Source organism: Triticum dicoccoides, chromosome 6B, assembly GCF_002162155.2.
Source record: "Triticum dicoccoides isolate Atlit2015 ecotype Zavitan chromosome 6B, WEW_v2.0, whole genome shotgun sequence".
NCBI classification, from domain to species: Eukaryota; Viridiplantae; Streptophyta; class Magnoliopsida; order Poales; family Poaceae; genus Triticum; species Triticum dicoccoides.
The window spans coordinates 193,863,765-193,866,422 of record NC_041391.1 but is presented as its reverse complement, the minus strand read 5'-3'; the positions used below and the strand labels follow the sequence as shown (position 1 = coordinate 193,866,422).

General features: G+C 47.9%; 1 long non-coding RNA gene across 1 annotated transcript; it reads left to right on the top strand.

Annotated features, from left to right (window-relative positions):
* Positions 1-8: 8 nt before the first annotated feature.
* On the top strand, positions 9-1,016 carry LOC119324069. The gene is made up of 2 exons (XR_005156754.1): positions 9-589; positions 655-1,016. It is a non-coding gene; the product is annotated as an uncharacterized LOC119324069 (long non-coding RNA).
* The last annotated feature ends 1,642 nt before the right edge of the window (positions 1,017-2,658 follow it).

Genomic DNA, 2,658 nt, shown 5'->3' with positions numbered 1-2,658 from the left:
CCTCCCTGCACCCCCCCGGCGGCTAGGACGGATCTGGCATACCCACCGCCCACTACCCCGCACCGACGCACCACTCCTGTGCAGCGCAGCCTCACCTCCGTGCCCCATGACGGCGCACCACCCCTTCCCCCGCGCCTCCGCACCACCCTCTCGCCCGGCGCCGTCCCACGACCCCTCTCCCATGATGCCGAACCACCTCCTTCCCCGCGCCTCCTCCCTGTAGATCCAACCCGAGCAGGCCACCCCGTCCATGGATGCTATGGTTTGTCGACGGCCAGAGGCAGAGGTACTCCTCTACGCTGCTCTGCCTCGGCGTCCTAGCCCCGCATCAATTCCGTCCCCGTCGAGCGATGCGCCGCCGCCGTGGCGAGACCCATCCGGCCGCCGCAACGCCGCCCCACCTCCGCACATTTTTCACTCCGGATCCAAAAAAAGAGCACATGGCGCAGCCCCTGCCTCCTCCGCCCCGGATCCATGGAGCCCACAGTGTCAGCGAGAGGCCCCCTCTTCTCTGTCGCGAGCTCGGGCCAACCATTACTCAGCCACACGCCGGTGCCTCCCTCCTCCATGGACCCGACGCCGATGCCAGGTACATCCTACCTTTCTCATTTTAACTTACTTCCCCTCGCCCCTGACCTCTAATGCAAGTTCCAGCCACAGGAGGCGCCGGCGCGCAAGGGACAACGGTGTGCGTGTGCTCAACCTCCAAAAAAGGCAAAATACCAGCGATTCCAGGAGCGCGCGGTGATGTTCAACGCTGGCGAGGACACCCCGTCTGTTCAGAAAGGGATAACTTGTTTTTTTTGTTGGATTTTGGATGAACATTTGATGCCTCGTGCGTTTCAGCGGTGAGGCTGCAGATCATGCGGTGCAGTTGAGTGCGGCATGCGGTTTCGTGTGCGGTTTGTTTCAGTGTGTTTTACTTTTTTGTTGTGCCCTTGGGGATAATTGCATGTTTGTAAATTGGGTGTGCCCACTGTCCACCGTTCAGTTCGAAAAACGATCCCTTAAAAACAGTTCGCAAAAACAAATGCGTTTGCATTTTTTCCTATGCAGCTTGGTTAGCTCGGTCGTGCAGTATTTTATTTTTATTTTGTGCAGCTCGTTTGTTTGTTAAAAAACTTCAAAGAATGTTGGTGCGAGGTAATACTCTTTCGATGCAAAAATGTGATTTTAAAGTGCAGTGCACTCATCCCATTCATGCAACTCACTAACATTGCGCATGTAGTCTTGATGAATTTAGAATTTTTTTTAAGAAACGAACAAAACAATTAAGTAGTTCCACTTGGCAAATTTCTGAAAAGAAGCTCATTTCTTATTATAGATGCAGTTCACTCGGCCAGTCCATGTGGTCCACATTATATGTGCATGAAAATAATAAGTATGGAAAAAGCAATAAAAATCTCATGCGGTTTACTTTTCGTAGTGTCGAGGTTCACTTTCGGTAGTGTTGCGGTTCACTTATGCCCGGGCGTGAAGCACGGTCCACTTCCTCGTCTTGGAAAAGTTATGTCCGGCAGAATAAGTTATGCAAGTCGCTTGCACATCCGATGCAGTGCATTTTTCAGTATGAAGCAGTGCGGTCGGCCGTATGATGTTGTTCATCTCTTAAGTGCAAAAAAATTGTTACGGAAGCAAAGAAAAGTAATGTGGTTCACTTATTGATAGTGTTGTGGTTCATTTACACCCGATGCGAAGTGCACTCTACTTTCTCGTCCTTGAAAAAATTACGTTTGAATAAAAGAAACCATGCAGTTCTCTTACCTGTCCGATGCAGTGCGGTTTTTCGTTCGATGCAGTGCGGTTTTCAGTCGGATTAAGTACCCACGTCGATTTGGGTGTCGCGAAAAACAGAGTGTCTGCATTTCGGTAAATTCGAAATTCCTCTTAAACCGTAAAGAATTAGAGAGGGTGTTCTACATGAAAGAGTTGCGTCTCGTCGGTATCTTTCCAACGGCATATCATTTGAATCATTCTGACCAGTGGTTTGCAAAAATTTCACGAAAAATGGCCGCTGCCACTCGTCGTCCGCCGCACAATTTTCAAAATTAACTTAAAACCGTAAGGAATCTCAAAACTATTTCAACATATGAAAGTTGCGCCTCGTTCGTAGATTTCCAACGGCGTATCACACGCCTCGTTTTGACAAACGGTTCAAAAACTGGAACGAAAACAGTACCGAAAATTTTAAAAAACTTGAAAAACAGAATTCCGCGATTTAGTAAATTTGAAACTGCTCTTAAACCGTAACGAATTAGAGAAAGATTTATATATGGAAAAGATGCGCCTTGACTATATCATTTGCTTCATTCCGACAAGCGGTTTAGAAAACAACGCGAAAAAACGCTCGCTGCCACTCGTCATCTGCCGCACCATTTTCAAAACTGCTCTTAAACCATGTGGAATCTCGAAAAGTGTTCAACATGTCGAAGTTACGCCTAATCCATAGCTTTTCAACGGTATATTACTCACCTCATTCCGATAAACGGTTAAAAAATTAGATCGAAAACAGTACCGAAAAATAACGCGTGCAATTTTTTCCGATGAGAAGTCCACTCGTATGAGTACTGCAGGCACTTGGTTCAAAGAATGATGTGCACTTGCGTTCAGCGTGCAGTGCGGAAGTGGTGTGCAGAATAGTTATTCTGCTAATATTAG